Below are 18,143 nucleotides of genomic sequence, written 5' to 3' on the forward strand. Positions count from 1 at the left end.
TTCTATTTAACATATAAGGAAAATGAGTCTTAGAGAGTTCATGTGGCTGACAAGTATTAGAACTGAAATTTAAAACAAGATTTCTCTGTTTCCAAAGCTATTTCCATTATGACAAAAACACTTAAATGCGAATTCAAGAGTCAAAGTGTATTTTAAAGAAAGGCAGGCCAAGGATAAATGGAAATACTAAATAATAAAAAACACGGACTAGGCAAATAACTCACTCTGTCATAGGTCTTAGGCCTTCTGATTTTCAGAGCCACTTCTCACTCTTCTACTCTTCTTCTCTTTCATATTTAAGAAATACACAAGTAGATACATGCTTTCTAACATGGGGCAGAAGAGATTAAAGAAATTTAGGACATGTATTTAGAAAACTATAGACATGCTGTGATTTATCAATGGTCATAATTCTTTTATTTTAAAGACATGATTATTGTCTTTAAAGACAATAATTATATCTTATTCAAACATTTGTTAATACAGCAAATATTTATTAAGCACCTGTCCTAGGCAGAAAAAAAATACAATATTGACAAAGTCAGGTACTTGCCCTCATGACACTTATATCCATCTTGTTTACATTCCTCAGACATTACATTCTTCAAAAATCATTCTCAGAAGCCACCTGTTTTAGCTCAAAACAATACAGGTAGATCTGCTTTCATGTTGTAACATTCTGTGAAAAAAATCTTTCACTGTGTTCCATGCATAAGTGTTAGAATTATGTGAACTCTTTTCCTTCCAAATTATAATTAACTTGAAGTTAGGGCCACAACTGATTAAATTTGTTCCCCAAGTTCATTCCACAATGATGGGCACATGAGAGAAGGCCAATAAATCTTTTAAAAATTGTTGAAAAGAAAAATAATTAGAGTTTTATTTTCAGAAATACAGTATGCTAAGGACCTGGATAGGTCATCTTGTTGAAATCTATTTAAAATGACAGAAAGTCTTCAAAAATCATCTTTATCTACTAATTAACAAAAACATAAGGAATATTTGGGTTAAAAACAAAGTCAAGCCAGAATCTAGAGAGATAAGATGATTATTTAAAATAGTTTTTGCTCGAGAGTATTTACAAAAACAGGAAATTAAGCCTTGGTTATTCCACCTTATGAAACTTGAGGCATAGGAATAAAAATTCTAAGACCCATTCAAGGTACAGATTTTAAAAGATGATCATCCCACTTTTCAAAAGTAATCACCACTCCCAGGCAGTGATCCGGCCCTGCACTCCCTCCCTCTGCCTTTCATTCCCAGCTGCCAACATCATGGAAGCTTTGAAGCTCAGTAAAGAAGAGAAATCCATTGAGAACAGTCTGTAAAGGTCTGTACTGCTATCTACATCCAGACATTGGAAGGGAAAGAAAGAGAAAGAAGGGTGGAGCCAAGATGGCCAAATAGGAACAGCTCCAATCTACAGCTCCCAGTGTGAGCAACACAGAAGACGGGTGATTTCTGCATTTCCAACTGAGATACGGGGTTCATCTCACTGGGGAGTGTCGGAAACTGGGTGCAGGACAGTGGGTGCAGTGCACCAAGCATAAGCCGAAGCAGGGCGAGGCATCACCTCACCCACCCAGGAAGCACAAGGGGTCAGGGAATTCCCTTTCCTAGTCAAAGAAAGGGGTGACAGACGGCACCTGGAAAATCGGGTCACTCTCACCCTAATACTGCGCTTTTCCAATGGTCTTAGCAAACGACACACCAGGAGATTATATCCTGTGCATGGCTCAGTGGGTCCTACGCCCACAGAGCCTCGCTCATTGCTACCACAGCAGTCTGAGATCAAACTGCAAGGTGGCAGTGAGGCTGGGGGAGGGGTGCCCGCCATTGCCGAGGCTTGAGTAGGTAAACAAAGTGGCAGGGAAGCTCAAACTGGGTAGATCCTACCGCAGCTCAAGGAGGCCTGCCTGCCTCTGTAGACTCCACCTCTGGGAGAGCCAAACAAAAGGCAGCAGAAACTTCTGCAGACTTAAATGTCCCTGTCTGACAGCTTTGAAGAGAGCAGTGGTTCTCCCAGCATGCAGCTGGAGATCTGAGAACAGACAGACTGCCTCCTCAAGTGGGTCCCTGACCCCCGAGTAGCCTAACTGGGAGGCACCCCCCCAGTAGGGGCAGACTGACACCTCACACGGCCCGGTACTCCTCTGAGACAAAACTTCCGGAGGAACAATCAGGCAACAACATTTGCTGTTCACCAATATCCGCTGTTCTGCAGCCTCTGCTGCTGATACCCAGGCAAACAGGGTCTGGAGTGTACCTCCAACAAACCCCAACAGACCTGCAGCTGAGGGTCCTGACTGTTAGAAGGAAAACTAACAAACAGAAAGGACACCCACATCAAAACCCCATCTGTCAGTCACCGTCATCAAAGACCAAAGGTAGATAAAACCACAAAGATGGGGAAAAAAAAGAACAGAAAAACTGGAAACTCTAAAAATCAGAGCGCCTCTCCTCCTCCACAAGAACACAGCTCCTCACTAGCAATGGAACAAAGGTGGACGGAGAATGACTTTGATGAGCTGAGAGAAGAAGGCTTCAGATGATCAAACTACACCAAGCTAAAGGAGGAAGTTTGAACCCATGGCAAAGAAGTTAAAAACCTTGAAAAAAAATTAGACGAATGGCTAACTAGAATAACCAATGCAGAGAAGTACTTAAAGGACCTGATGGAGCTGAAAACCACGGCACAAGAACTACATGATGAATGCACAAGCCTCAGTAGCCCATTCGATCAACTGGAAGAAAGGGTATCAGTGATGGAAGATCAAATGAATGAAATGAAGCGAGAAGAGAAGTTTAGAGAAAAAAGAATAAAAAGAAATGAACAAAGCCTCAAAGAAATATGGGACTATGTGAAAAGACCAAATCTACCTTTGATTGGTGTACCTGAAAGTGACAGAGAGAATGGAAACAAGTTGGAAAACATTCTACAGGATATTATCCAGGAGAACTTCCCCAATCTAGCAAGGCATGCCAACATTCAAATTCAGGAAATACAGAGAATGCCACAAAGATACTCCTTGAGAAGAGCAACCCCAAGACATATAATTGTCAGATTCACCAAAGTTGAAATGAAGGAAAAAATGTTAAGGGCAGCCAGAGAGAAACGTCTGGTTACCCACAAAGGGAAGTTCATCAGACTAACAGCTGGTCTCTCACCAGAAACTCTACAAGCCAGAAGAGAATGGGGGCCAATATTCAACATTCTTAAAGAAAAGAATTTTCAACCCAGAATTTCATATCCAGCCAAACTAAGCTTCATAAGTGAAGGAGAAATAAAATCCTTTACAGATAAGTAAATGCTGAGAGATTTTGTCACCACCAGGCCTGCCCTAAAAGAGCTCCTGAAAGAAGCACTAAACATGGAGAGGAACAACCAGTACCAGCAACTGCAAAAACATGCCAAATTGTAAAGACCATCAAGGCTAGGAAGAAACTGCATCAACTAACGAGCAAAATAACCAGCTAACATCATAATGGCAGGATCAAATTCACACATAATATTAACCTTAAATGTAAATGGGCTAAATGTTCCAATTAAAAGACACAGACTGGCAAATTGGATAAAGAGTCAAGACCCATCAGTGTGCTGTATTCAGGAAACCCATCTCACGTACAGAGACACACATAGGCTCAAAATAAAGGGATGGAGGAAGATCTACCAAGCAAATGGAAAACAAAAAAAGGCAAGGGTTGCAATCCTAGTCTCTGATAAAACAGACTTTAAACCAACAAAGATCAAAAGAGACAAAGAAGGCCATTACAGAATGGTAAAGGGAACAATTCAACAAGAAGAGCTAACTATCCTCAATATACATGCACCCAATACAGGAGCACCCAGATTCATAAAGCAAGTCCTTAGAGACCTACAAAGAGACTTAGACTCCCACACAATAATAATGGGAGACTTTAACACCCCACTGTCAACATTAGACAGATCAACAAGACAGAAAGTTAACAAGGATATCCAGGAAATGAACTCAGCTCTGCACCAAGCAGACCTAATAGACATCTGCAGAACTCTCCACCCCAAATCAACAATATACAGTCTTTTCAGCACCACACCACACCTATTCCAAAATTGACCACATACTGGGAAGTAAAGCACTCCTCAGCAAATGTAAAAGAACAGAAATTATAACAAACTGTCTCTCAGACCACAGTGCAATCAAACTAGAACTGAGGATTAAGAAACTCACTCAAAACCGCTCAACTACATGGAAACTGAACAACCTGCTCCTGAATGACTACTGGGTACATAATGAAATGAAGGCAGAAATAAAGATGTTCTTTGAAACCAATGAGAACAAAGACACAACATACCAGAATCTCTGGGACACACTAAATTTCCCTCTACATGTGTACAGGGAAATTTATAGCACTAATTGCCCACAAGGGAAATCAGGAAAGATCTAAAATTCACACCCTAACATCACAATTAAAACAACTAGAGAAGCAAGAGCAAACACATTCAAAAGCTAGCAGAAGGCAAGAAATAACTAAGATCAGAGCAGAACTGAAGGAAATAGAGACACAAAAAACCCTTCAAAAAATCAATGAATCCAGGAGCTGGTTTTTTGAAAAGATCAACAAAATTGATAGACCGCTAGCAAGACTAATAAAGACGAAAAGAGAGAAGAATCAAATAGACGCAATAAAAAATGATAAAGGGGATATCACCACTGATCCCACAGAAATACAAACTACCATCAGAGAATACTATAAACACCACTATGCAAATAAACTAGAATATCTAGAATAAATGAATAAATTCCTGGACACATGCACCCTCCCAAGATTAAACCAGGAAGAAGTTGAATCTCTGAATAGACGAATAACAGGCTGTGAAATTGAGGCAATAATTAATAGCTTACCAAGCAAAAAAAGTCTAGTACCAGATGGATTCACAGCCGAATTCTACCAGAGGTACAAGGAGGAGCTGGTACCATTCCTTCTGAAACTATTCCAATGAATAGAAAAAGAGGGAATCCTCCCTAACTCATTTTATGAGGCAAGCATCATCCTGATTCCAAAGCCTGGCAGAGACACAACAAAAAAAGAGAATTTTAGACCAATATCCGTGATGAACATTGATACAAAAATCCTCAATAAAATACTGGCAAACCGAATCCAACAGCACATCAAAAAGCTTATCCACCATGATCAAGTGGGCTTCATCCCTAGGATGCAAGGCTGGTTCAACATATGCAAATCAATAAATGTAATCCAGCATATAAAGAGAACCAAAGACAAAAACCACATGATTATCTCAATAGATGCAGAAAAGGCCTTTGACAAAATTCAACAACGCTTCATCCTAAAAACTCTCAATAAATTAAGTCTTGATGGGACATATCTCAAAATAATAAGAGCTATCTATGACAAACCCACAGCGAATATCATACTGAATGGGCAAAAACTGGAAGCATTCCCTTTGAAAACTGGCACAAGACAGGGATGCCCTCTCTCACCACTCCTATTCAACATAGTGTTGGAAGTTCTGGCCAGGGCAATCAGGCAGGAGAAGGAAATAAAGGGTATTCAATTAGGAAAAGAGGAAGTCAAATTGTCCCTATTTGCAGATGACATGATTGTATATCTAGAAAACTCCATCGTCTCAGCCCACAATCTCCTTAAGCTGATAGGCAACTTCAGCAAAGTCTCAGGATACAAAATCAATGTGCAAAAATCACAAGCATTCTTATACACCAACAACAGACAAACAGAGAGCCAAATCATAAGTGAACTCCCATTCACAATTGCTTCAAAGAGAATAAAATACCTAGGAATCCAACTTACAAGGGATGTGAAGGACCTCTTCAAGAAGACTACAAACCACTGCTCAATGAAATAAAAGAGGATACAAACAAATGGAAGAATATTCCATGCTCATGGGTAGGAAGAATCAATATCGTGAAAATGGCCATACTGCCCAAGTAACTTATAGATTCAATGCCATCCCCATCAAGCTACAAATGACTTTCTTCACAGAATTGGAAAAAACTACTTTAAAGTTCATATGGAACCAAAAAAGAGCCCGCATTGCCAAGTCAATCCTAAACCAAAAGAACAAAGCTGGAGGCATCACACTACCTGACTTCAAACTATACTACAAGGCTACAGTAACCAAAATGGCATGGTACTGGTACCAAAACAGAGATATAGACCAATGGAACAGAACAGAGCCCTCAGAAATAATGCTGCATATCTACAACTATCCGATCTTTGACAAACCTGACAAAAACAAGCAATGGGGAAAGGATTCCCTATTTAATAAATGGTGCTGGGAAAACTGGCTAGCCATATGGAGAAAGCTGAAACTGGATCCCTTCCTTACACCTCATACAAAAATTAATTCAAGATGGATTAAAGACTTAAATGTCAGACCTAAAACCATAAAAACCCTAGAAGAAAACCTAGGCAATACCATTCAAGACATAGGTATGGGCAAGGACTTCATGTCTAAAACACCAAAAGCAACGGCAACAAAAGCCAAAATTGACAAATGGGATCTAATTAAACTAAAGAGCATCTGCACAGCAAAAGAAACTACCGTCAGAGTGAACAGGCAACCTACAGAATGGGAGAAAATTTTTGCAATCTACTCATCTAACAAAGGGCTAATATCCAGAATCTGCAATGAACTCAAACAAATTTACAAGAAAAAAGCAAACAACCCCAAGAAGTCGGCAAAGGATATGAACAGACACTTCTCAAAAGCAGACATTTATGCAGCCAAAAGACACATGAAAAAATGCTCATCATCACTGGCCATCAGAGAAATGCAAATCAAAACCACAATGAGATACCATCTCACACCAGTTAGAATGGCAATCATTAAAAAGTCAGGAAACAACAGGTGCTGGAGAGGATGTGGAGAAATAGGAACACTTTTACACTGTTGATGGGACGGTAAACTAGTTCAACCATTGTGGAAGTCAGTGTGGTGATTCCTCAGGGATCTAGAACTAGAAATACCATTTGACCCAGCCATCCCATTACTGGGCATATACCCAAAGTATTATAAAACATGCTGCTATAAAGACACATGCACACGTATGTTTATTGCAGCATTATTCACAATATCAAAGACTTGGAACCAATCCAAATGTCCAACAATGATAGACTGGATTAAGAAAATGTGGCACATATACACCATGGAATACTATTCAGCCATAAAAAATGATGAGTTCATGTCCTTTGTAGGGACATGGATGAAGCTGGAAACCATCATTCTCAGCAAACTATCGCAAGGACAAAAAACCAATCACCACATGTTCTTACTCATAGGTGGGAATTGAACAACGAGAACACATGAACACAGGAAGGGGAACATCACACTCCGGGGCCTTTTGTGGGGTGGGGGGAGGGGAAGAGATAGCATTAGGAGATATACCTAATGTTAAATGACGAGTTAATGGGTGCAGCACACCAACATGGCACATGTATACATATGTAACAAACCTGCACGTTGTGCACATGTACCCTAAAACTTAAAGTATAATAAAAATAAATAAATAAATAAATAAATAAAATAAAAAGTAATCACCAAAGGGCAACACTCTACTGCCCCCACTTCAACAGACTACAAAAACAAAATATTGATGATTTTAAAACTTGGTGTCAGTGAATGAAAAGCTATATTCCCTGAGAAATTATAACCAAGATTCGGACCTCATATTGTAGTCTGAGTACATACTGCATTGGTGGTAATAAAAGCTTCAAGCCAAAGCTTTGTTGGAAGTAGTCTTAGACTGGTAAAGCCTCCAGATACCTGGCTAAAGCAAACACCAATTATATATGGAGCAACTCACTTTGATCCGATACCTCAAAAAATCTCCACAGAAAAAATGTAACTGATGATCAACAGCTAGTAAACATCCAAGAGCATAAGTATTGTGAGGCAGAGCCAAACAGAAAAAAACATAACAAAACCAGACCCAAACAGAATTTAAATACTAAAATTAGCAGAAATAATATACTGACCACTATGTTTAATATGTTTAAAGAAATTAAATAACAGTTTGAGATTATTAGTAAAGAGCTAAATAATTTGAAAAATAAATTTTAAAACTTCCAAAAATTAAGATATACTAGAAAATAAACACTAAAGTAACATACTTAAAAGTAGGTTATACTTAGCAAAAAAGATAATCAATTAACTGAATAACAGCATTGAAGAAATTGTTCAGAATACAACAGGAAGGGGTAGATACATGTCAAGAGACATGAATGATAAAATGGGAACATCTAACACAACTTAATGGAGTTATAATAGAAGAGGTGAGATAGAATCAAAGGCAATATCTGAATAGATAACGGCTATGAACTTTTCAAAACTAGGGGTTTGTTACTATGACAAATTCAAGAACCCAAAAGATCTCAAGCAAGAGAAATGTTGAAGCTACAGAATGTTAAAAGATCTTACTCAGTCAGAGACGAAAGGCAGATTGCATTCAAAAGAGCATCAATTAGACTGACAGCTGTTTTCTCTTCAACCACAGGGAAGCAAAACAGTGAATGATATTTGCACTATAAAGATAGAAAATAACTCTTGTCTTAAATTATCATAGCAAAATAACTTTCATGAATGGGGAGATATAAAGACATTTTAGAAAAATAAGAAGTTTAAGGTTTTCCACCAACAAACTTTCACTAAAAAATATGAAAGTAACATAATTCGGACAGAATTCTCAAAATACAAGTCAATTTCAAGAAGGAATGAGCAGCAAAGAAAGTGGTAAATATCATAAAAATTCTAAACAGACTTTGACATCCTAAAAAATACAACTTGTAATGTTTAATATAACATTAAAATATATGACAACAATAAATTCAAAAAGGGCAGTTGATAGAATTCAATATCCTTTCATGATAAAAAAAAAAACTCTCAACAAATTAAGTATAGAAGGAATGCACCTTAATATAATAGAGGCCATATATGACAGACCCATAGGTAACATCATACTCAATAGTGAAAAGTTGAAAGCTTTTCCTCTCCTATCAGTAACAAGACAAAGATGCCTACTCCTACAAATTCTATTCAACATAGTATTGGAAATTCTAGTTCAAGCAATTAGGCAAAAGACAGAATAAAGGGCATCCAAACTGGAAAGGAAGCAGCTAAAATGTCCTTGTTTGCAGACAACATGATCATGCATATAGAAAACCCTTAAGGACTCTACCAAAAAACTGTTAGAACTAATAAAAAGAATTCAGGACAGCTGAAGGATATAAAATCAACATACAAAAATCAGTAGCATCACTATACACTAGCAATGAACTATCCTACAAAGAAATTAAGAAAACAATTGCATTTATACAATATTTACCAAAAAAATTAAAATACTTGGTAATTAATTTAACCAAAGAACTAAAAGAACTATTCACTGAAAGCTACACAACATTGATGAAGGGAATTAAAGAAGGCACAATAAATAAAAAGATATCCTGTGTTCATAAATTGGAAGAATAAATATTGCTAAAATTCCCGTACTACCAAAGCAATAAAAAGATTCAATGCAATGCTTACCAAAATTCCAGTGACATTTTTCACAGAAGTAGAAAAAAATCCTAAAATTCATGCAGAACCACAAAAAAACCCTGAATAGCCCAAAAAAAATTGAGCAAAAAGAACAAAGCTGGAGGCATCACACTCCCTGACTTTAAAATCTACTACAAAGCTTCAACCACAAAAGCATGGTAGTGACATAAACACAGACACACAGACCAACAGAACAAAATATAGAGCCCAGAAATAAATCCACACATTCATAGTCAAATGATTTTTGGCAAAGGTGTTAAGAACACACAATGAGAAAAATAATGTCTCTTTAATAAATGGTGCAATGATAACTGTACATTCATGCAGAAGAATGAAATTGGTCCCTTATCTCACACCATAGGCAAAAATCAACTGAAAATGGATTAAAGACTTAAATATAAGACCTGAAAGTGTAAAACTCCTAGAAAAAAAAAATAAGAAGAAAAAAGCTCCATGACATTGGTCTGGGAAATGGCTTTTTGGCTATGAAGCCAAAGCCACACGCAAAAAAAATAAATAAAATAAAATCAAGCGAACAGATAAATGGGATTACTTCAAACTAAAAAGTTTTTGCACAGCCAAGGAAACGACAGAGTGAAAAGACAACCTACAGAATAGGAGATAATAATTGCAACCCATATATTTGATAAAGGTTTAACATCCAAGATATGTAAGAAACTCAAACAACTCAATAGTAAGAACAAACAAAAAACAAGGAAAACCCAAATAATCCAATTAAAAATGGGCAAAGGATCTGAATAGATAGTTCTCAAAAAAAGACATACCAATGTCCAACAGGTATATGGAAAAAATCACTAATCATCAGATAAATGCAAATTAAAACCACAATGTGTTAGCACCTCATGGCTATTAGAATGGCTATATCAAAAAGACAAAAGATAACAAGTGTTGGAGAGGATGTGAAGAAAAGGGAACACTTGAACATTGTTGGTGGGAATGTAAAATACTACAACCATCATGAAAAACAGTATAGAGGTGCCTCTGAAATTTAAAAAAGAAAGAACTACCTTATAATCCAGCAATCCCACTACTGGGTGTATATCCAAAGGAAATGAAACTAGTATATTGAAGAGGTATCTGCACTTCATAGTTCATATTGCGCGGTTGCTAAGATAAGGAATCACTCTAAGTGCTCATTGGCTCATTGACAGAAAATGGATAAAGAAAATGTGGTAGATATACATAATGGAATACTATTCATCTTGAAAAAAGGAGCAAATTCTGTCATTTGTGGCAACATGAATGAACCTGGAGGACATTATGTTAAATGAACTAAGCCAGTCGGAGAAAGATAAATACTGCATGATCTCACATATATGTGGAATGTAAAAATGTTAAGCTCATAGAAATAGAAAGAAGGATGGTGATTACCAGAAATTTGCCGGAGTGTTGAGGAGATATTGGTCAAAGGATACAAAGTTTCATTTAGGTAGGAGGTATAAATATAAGCGATCTATTGGTCAACATGGTGACTATTAATAACAATGTATTCTTGAAAATTGCTAAGAGAGTAGATTTTGTGTTCTCACCACAGAGAAATGGTAAGTGAAGTGATGCACATATTAACTAGCTTGATGTCACCATTTCACAATGTATACATATTTCAAAACAACATGTTGTACACAATGCATATGTACAATTTTTATGTCAATTTAAAAAACTTTAAATAAATAAAATACAGCCAACAATAATATATAAATTGAGAGATAGTGCATGAACTATTCAAAAAACAAATTAATGTAATGTTCCACAAAATATGCTATATAGAGAGTAAAGGAGGAAACAGTTGCATTGCATGTTATGAGCCTAGGATAACTTTGATAATAAAACCTTAAAATGACAGAATAAAAGAGGAAAAAAAAAGACCAATTTTGCTTATGGACAAAGACATAAATATCTGATACTAAATTTAATATTGAAACTAAATAATAGTATGAGAAAGAAAAAATAAAGAGTAATCTCACTCAAGAAAATAGATTCAGATATCCTAAACTAAATATTAGTAAATTGAATTTAGTAATGCATTAAAATATTATATGTAGCTTACTAAATATTAGTAATATTATTTTCCTAATAGGCTGGGCTCCCATTAGAAGTACACAGTTTATTATTTTTTATATAACCTAATGTAATTCATCACATTTGGAGAAAAAAATGATTATTATAATTGAAGCAGAAAATGCCTTCAGTAAAATTCAAGGACAGACTTGTATTTCCAAAGTTTGTTAGAAAAAGGTGAAATTTTTTGAAAGCATTCCCTGTAAAAATCTGAATAAAATTAGGGTGCCCCTTTCACCACTTCTATTCAACATCGTAGTGAAGATCTAAATCATCCTAGTAAGGCAATGAAAAAATTACTGGTTTTTTTAATTAATTTAAGGCACAATTTTTTGTAAAACTTTTTTTGCATTTTATAATCAATGGCATCTTAGAATCAATGACAAATGCTAATATTCTATTAGAATGGAAGAAATAACCTGTAAATAATAAGAAATGTTAGGAAGTTTTTATGTAGAAAACTCAAATGATTAATAGCAAGTTTTAGAACTGAAAAGAGTTTAGCAAGGTACTGGATATAAAATTAGCATTAAAAAAGATAATTGTAAACTGGTTGTAGTGGCTCATTCCAGTAATCCTAGCACTTTGGGAGGCTGAGGCATGAGGATCACTTGAGCCCGGGAGTTTGAGACCAGCCTGGGCAACATAGGGAGATCCTATCTCTACTGAAGAAAAAAAAAATTAGGCGTAGTAGTGCACTACTTGGGAGGCTGAGGCAGGAGGGAGGATGGCTTGTGGCTTGTGGCTTGTGCCTGAGAGTTCAAGGCTGAAGTAAGCTGTGATCGAGTCACTGCACTCCAGCCTGGGTGATACAGCAAAATCCTATCTCAAAAAAAAAAAAAAAAAGACAATTTTATTTCTATATAGTGGTAATAACTAGTTAGAAAATTCAGAAGAAGCCAGATGCAGTGGCTCACGCCTGTAATCCCAGCACTTTGAGAGGCTGAGGCGGGTGGATCACATGAGGCCAGGAGTTCAAGACCAGCCTGGCCAACATGACAAAACCCCATCTCTACTAAAAATACAAAAATTAGCCTTGTATGGTGGTGCATTTTTGTAGTCTCAGCTACTCAGGACACTGAGGCGCAAGAATCACTTCAACCCAGGAAGCAGAGGTTGCAGTGAGCCGAGATCGTACCACTGCACCCAGCCTGTGCAACACAGTGAGACTCTGTCTAAAAAAAAGTAAAGAGAAAAGAAAAGAAAATTCATAAGAAATGGCACAAAATATAAGGTATTTATGAAAAACTAAACTAAAAATGTGTGAAACGTATATAGAAAAAATTATAGAACTTTGTTGAAAGACTTTTAAGAGTCTCAATAAATAAAAATGTATATCATGTTCATGGACTGGAAAGTTCTTATCAATATCAATTAGATTCTAGTTCTCCCCAAATTAAGTTATAGATTCAATAGAATTGTTATTAAAATTTCAACATTTTTTAGGGGGATGTGTTGTGTATGTGTGTGTTAAACTGTTCCATCACTCTGGCTGCATGAGAAACCACCTGAAAATTCAATGGCTTAAAACAACAGCAATATTTATTTTATTCATGAATTTGGGCTGAATTCTGGGAACCTCTTATTTCTGCTCAACTAAACATCCCGGCAGTTGGAACTGCATAAAGGAGGAGGTTAGGATGTCTGAAGCTTTGCTTTCTCATATGCTTGTCACCTAAACTGAGGGCTGGAACAGTTGATGTTGGAACACTGGGGCTTCTTGGGCATCTTTCTCTATTTCTATACATTCTTCCAATGTGATCTCTCATCACCATTGCTTTAGAGTTGCCAGATATTTTACACCTCAGTTCTGGATTCTTGAGGTACATTAATGGGACAGGGAGCCAATTGGAACCTTAAACAGCTTTTATGACTCAGCCTTAGAAGATTTACATCACCTATGTCATAATCACAGAGCTACTCAGATTCAAAGGGTAGGAACACAGACCACATTCTTGATGAAAGAGTGTCAATGTCAGATTGTAAAAAGAGCCTGTAAGATGAAATAAATTAATGGGGCCAGCTCTGAAAAATGTATCTTCAGTAAGATCCTATAATTGTTATGGAAGACCAAAAGGCCATAATTAACCAAAATATTTTTGAAGAAGAAAATGCCAAGACTTATAACGCAATAATGCATTGTGACATAGGAATAGATAAATTGACCAAAATAACATAAATATATGGGCTACACACATATGAACATATACAAATATACACATACGTATATTAAAAACATGGAACATATGTTATGTGTGCAAATATGTATATACATTCTTGGCTCACTCTTGGCTCTGTGTTTCTTCCTTCATTTGTTCATTCTTTCCTAACCAATATATATATATATGTAATGATATGGTTTGGCTGTGTCCCCACCCAAATCTCATCTTGAATTGTAGCTCCCATAATTCCCACATGTTGTGGGAGGGACTCTGTGGGAGATAATTGAATTATGGGGGCAGTTCCCCCATGTTGTTCTCATGGTAGTAAATAAGTCTCAAAAGATCTGATGGTTTTATAAGGAGTAACCCCTTTCAGTTGGTTCTCATTCTGTCTCTTGCCTGCCACCATGAAAGACGTGTCTTTTGCCTTCTGCCGTGATTGTGGGGCCTATCAAGCCACATGGAATTGTGAGTCCATTAAACCTCTTTTTTCTTTATAAATTACCCAATCTTGGGTATGTCTTTATCAACAGTGTGAAAACAGACTAATACATATAGGTATGTGTGTACACATACACATATACATACATATGTACCTACACATGCCCATATATATGCACATATATACCCATAAATATGTGTTACTATACATGTACATATACATACATATGTACACACACATACCCACATATATGCACACATACATACTCATATATATGTGTTAATCACATAAGGAAGAAATAATGTTGGAGCCTAACTTGCACCATACACAAAAATCAATTCCAGATAGATTAAATTTCTAGAAAAAATATTGTGATTTACCCCACTCATTTTTTATGTTTCTTCCAAATGTTAAAAAAAATACCCCAATGGGAATAAAATCAACTTTGTCTTTTATCATTGTTAATTTTTTTACTTTCTTTGTCTGACAGTCAATTACCCTATGGCAAACTACTCTGAGTCCTCACCTGAGCAATATTTAATCAAACAACTCAAATACCACCTATGTTAATTGTCCTAAATGTTTGCATCAGAAAGAAAAATTAAGCCATGGCCCAGCCTTCCATATTTTCTCTCTTTTTTTGGGAAGAAACTGAAGAAAGGATCAAGATCATGTGTAAAAATATTGTCAATCTTAACAACGCACTACCATTTAACTCAATTGGGAGTTTTGTTTTGGCTCTTTTTCTTTCCTCGATTGGTAATAATCGATAGGGATGAGGTAATTGTTTTGTTTACATTGAGTTTGTTCAAAAGAATCTAAATTTGTAAGAACTTACTTGTATTTGGCAAGCATTATTGTCCAACCGCTCTGACTATCCAAGTTTCTCAAAGGCTAACATTAACTGAGTTTTTCTAAGAAAAATTGTAGATACATCCTGTCAACCTTCATTCACTCTTGGCCCTGCGTGTATTTTTATTCATTTATTTGTTCATTTGTTCTTAATTCACTTTATATGTGTTTATCTCTATGTCTTGGTCACTTAATATGTACCTGGCTCTTTTACTGATTCCGTATATTCATTAGTAAACAAAATAGAAAAAAGTTTTTAATCTTGTGGGATTTAAATTCAAGTGAATGGAAACAGAAAATAAAAATATAAATCATAATTAAATTGATTATTTGATATGTTAAAATATGATAACTGCAGTAGGGAAAAAGAGATAATAAAAGTGTCAAGGATCTAGGTATCAGTTAAGCTTCTGAAGGTCACCCCAGTCAGAAGACAATTGAAGGATTTGAAGCAGATGGGGAAATGTGTAGTGATTTTCCTTGGTATTTAGCAATGGTGGTGAAAATCAGTCACCTGACAAACCTTGGGCTCATGATCATGCTTATCCTTCCAAAATGTCAAACATTTGTTCCCTCGGTCCTAAACAACAAATTGTGTTGTAGTGGGAAAAGTAAATGTTTTAGAATTAGAAAGCCTTAAGTCCTTGTCTATCTGCAAAACTTACTGGCACCATATTCCTAGGCAAGTTTCCTAACTCCCTTCACTTTAATTTATGAATCTGCGAAAAAAAGAATGTAATATATCCCCTTTTATATGCTTCAGCTTGCTGTTAGTTTTATGTGATTGAAGTAGATGTATAATTCATCCTGTTTTATACTACCTTTATGTTTACTGAAGACATTTTCAGAAAAAAAAACTAGCAAACATAATAGCAGTTCATAAGTAAAGTTGCAGGTGAAGAAGGTAAATGAAACTATATTCATTGCCTAATTATCATAGAAAACATAATGCTTGCCTTATTATCGCATTCACTTAGATTACTAAGTGCCTACTGTCCATTCTATATTCTGGATATTCAAAGATTAATTAAAATTTATTCTTTCTTTCATTATTTAGAATTTAGAAAAGAGGCAGAGCTATAGTCAATGATAATGTAATGTGATAAATTTTGGAATTGAGTAGTCCTAGACTGACAATGTAAGTACAGAGAACTACCAGAATCTGTCTAAGAGGGTTGGATAAATGTTTCCAAGAGGAGGTAAACCTTTGAGTTATGACTTAAGGTACAATCATAAGTTCAGCCGACTGACACACAGAAAAATACATTTTAAAGGGGAAAGCAGATGCAATGAAACCAACCCATAAGAAAGCTTAATTTTTTCAGGGAACTCCAGGCAACTTTTTCTGACAACAGCAAAGGGTGTAAAGGAAGGTCAACAGATGAAGACAAAAAAATCAGTTATGCCCATATCCTGGGCACTGTTGACTTTCCTTATGCATGGTGTAAGGAAATGACGTGGTCAGTTTTTCAATAAAGCTCTGCCACTCTGGTGATCATGTAATAAAACGATGAGACTGGAATGAGAAAGATAAGAGGTAAATGCTAATAGTGCAAGTGAGACTTTATGAAAGCCTGAATTAATACAGAGGAGCAGGGTTAACTGTAATCAGGGGATGTACATAAAAGATGCTTAAGAGGTAGAATCAGTGAGTCAAGATGGATAAATTCTGGTTGATATTAATTTAGTTAAGACATGTAAAGATGTTCATTTAAGTATGATGAGACCAAAGACTAAGGATCTAATCATGAGAAATGCCAGTGTTAAAGGAAGAGAGAGAAAAAAAAAACCTGAGAAGTCTGAGTTAAGCTAATGTGAACTTTAGAAGAAATACCAACAGGTAGAGGTATCATAAAAGCCAAAAGAAAAGAAATATTCACGAAAAAGAGGTCAAACAAATCCAAATGCAAAGAAAATTCAAGCAAAATAAGTACCAAAAATTGTTCACTGATTTTGCTAATTTACAATGTGTATTAATGAGGTTTTAAATTACAACCCAAATCAGAGGAGCTTAAGCAAAACCAGTATAATTCACACGGCTGATACATACAGAATTAATGCTGGAAATTTAAACAATCTAATCAAAATGGTGACTCTTCATTCAGTCCTGCTTTTTTCTATGCTGATTCCATGTCTTGCCTATTGAAAGAAAGAAAAAAATTGTCTCTCATCTCTCTTGCTTCCAAGCATCTTCAGGCTTACATTCTCTCAAAACTAAGTCCTATAGAAAAAAAAAAAATTCTTCTTAACAACAATCCTTTCAAACAATCCTTACAAATCTTTGTAACTGAGTCTCCACAGGTCTAATTGGCTTGGCATTTTGCATAAGCCTATTGCTGAAATAACCAGTTACCAATTAGACATTATTTGGATTGGCTGAGCTTCACTGATACTCCTTCCTTAGGCTGACTGACTCATTTGAATGTACGCTCTATTAGGGCTAGCACAGAGATTCTAGAATCATACCTGACAGTTAAGAAGTGCTCAGTATATAACTGTTAACAGTCTGCAGTTCCGGCTATGGCAGATAATCTTGTATCAGACCAATTCAACTACCAAGGAAAACTATGAGGACTGGAAAAATATTGATTGAAAATTTAATATTTTCACACATATGCACACACCCAAGAGAGTTTTCTAAGCATCTTCAGTGGCCAAGATCCCATAGAGAAGAGAAAGACAAAGAGGTAAGACCTATATTTGACATCATTTTTTTCAAGTTATTTGCCAATTCACAAGTAGAAGTTAATAGGCCAAGAAATTAAGGTAACCTTTCAGAAGTCTTATAAAACTGGGAAGACAGATGTCGGAGTTCAGAATCTACTATGGTGAAGAAACCCAGTAAACACCTCAGACTTTCAGTTGATACCCCTGAATAGCTACACCTTAAAATAGGTGTACAGTAGAAAAATACCATGAATTTTTTTTAAAACTAGTCAATTTCAGCTGAGACATACAAAGAGTTTTGAAGTTGTCACTCCTGTCACTTGATCTAATTGATATTTATACAACACTTCATTAACAACAGCAAATACACATTCTTTTTTTAAGACTA

At 36.0% G+C, this 18,143-nt stretch overlaps 1 long non-coding RNA gene across 2 annotated transcripts in view; it reads right to left on the reverse strand.

Moving 5' to 3' along the window:
• Nucleotides 1-17,499, reverse strand: part of LOC107973933 (uncharacterized) — a 52,706-nt gene extending 35,207 nt beyond the window's left edge. For both annotated transcript variants that reach the window (XR_001716468.4, XR_001716467.4), the window contains exons 1-3: nucleotides 17,364-17,499; nucleotides 17,139-17,227; nucleotides 225-326 (exon numbers count right to left, since the gene is read on the reverse strand). This is a non-coding gene — a long non-coding RNA (uncharacterized LOC107973933). The remainder of the gene's footprint in view (nucleotides 1-224; nucleotides 327-17,138; nucleotides 17,228-17,363) is intronic.
• Between the last annotated feature and the right edge of the window lie 644 nt (nucleotides 17,500-18,143).

This window comes from Pan troglodytes, chromosome 1, assembly GCF_028858775.2.
Source record: "Pan troglodytes isolate AG18354 chromosome 1, NHGRI_mPanTro3-v2.0_pri, whole genome shotgun sequence".
Lineage (NCBI taxonomy): Eukaryota > Metazoa > Chordata > Mammalia > Primates > Hominidae > Pan > Pan troglodytes.